This window comes from Triticum dicoccoides, chromosome 2A (genome assembly GCF_002162155.2).
Source record: "Triticum dicoccoides isolate Atlit2015 ecotype Zavitan chromosome 2A, WEW_v2.0, whole genome shotgun sequence".
Taxonomy (NCBI): domain Eukaryota; kingdom Viridiplantae; phylum Streptophyta; class Magnoliopsida; order Poales; family Poaceae; genus Triticum; species Triticum dicoccoides.
The window spans coordinates 494,464,234-494,465,232 of record NC_041382.1 but is presented as its reverse complement, the minus strand read 5'-3'; positions in this window follow the sequence as shown (position 1 = coordinate 494,465,232).

Genomic DNA, 999 nt, shown 5'->3' with positions numbered 1-999 from the left:
TCAAAATTAGAACAGAGTAAATATCGGGCGGTACAGTGAACCGGGATCTACAGTACAGTAAACCTTTACAAAGTGATTTTTTTTCCTTTTTCGTATTTCAAATTTTTGGTATGATACAATAGTTCATTGTGTAAAAAAATGGCCAATGTGTATTACAAAAATGTTTATTTTATATTAAGAAAATGTTCATGGTATAGAAAAAAGCTTAATATGTATTATAAAAATATTCATTGTATACTAAAAATGTTAATTATGTATTTGATTTTTATTCAGCATATAAAGTATTACACAAAATGTTCAATGTGTATTTGCGAACTGGTCAACCCATGTTACGAAAATATTAAATGCATATTAAAAATTATTCAATATACATTAAAATATGTTTAATGTGTACTTGAAAATTGTTACTTCCTCCGTCACAGTTTAGAAGGCACAGTTAAATTTGTGTGCCTTTTCATAATAGACAAGGTATAGGACGCATTGCATTTATTTCTAGTAGCTAATTAGTACTCCAATATACTATTTCTATATGCATCGTAGTGTGAATACTATTTTTTAGTCCATCCCACAACCAATAGATAACCACCTAGGTTCAAGAAAATTTCCAAGCGCGCCTTCTAAACCGTGACGGATGGAGTATATATATATATATGTGTATATATATATATATATATATATAGTATTACTATTCATCACCCAGGGTGCAAAATAAGTCATTCTTCATCCGAGGTAATCTTACGATCATTTCATAATTAAATTACGTTTCAAATTTAAATAGTTACATTTCTATTGATTCACTACGTAAAATTTGACATAAGAAAATAAAAATATAGGTCATAAGAAAAGAAAATTTGCAGTTTATGTGTATTTTAGACTATGTTTTTACGTTTGTAATTTTACATAACGTAAAATATTTTTTACGGCTATTATATATTTTTCTTACGGTCTCTTTTTGCATCAGAAATACGACAAAAGTTACAGAACGTAAAATTACGATGC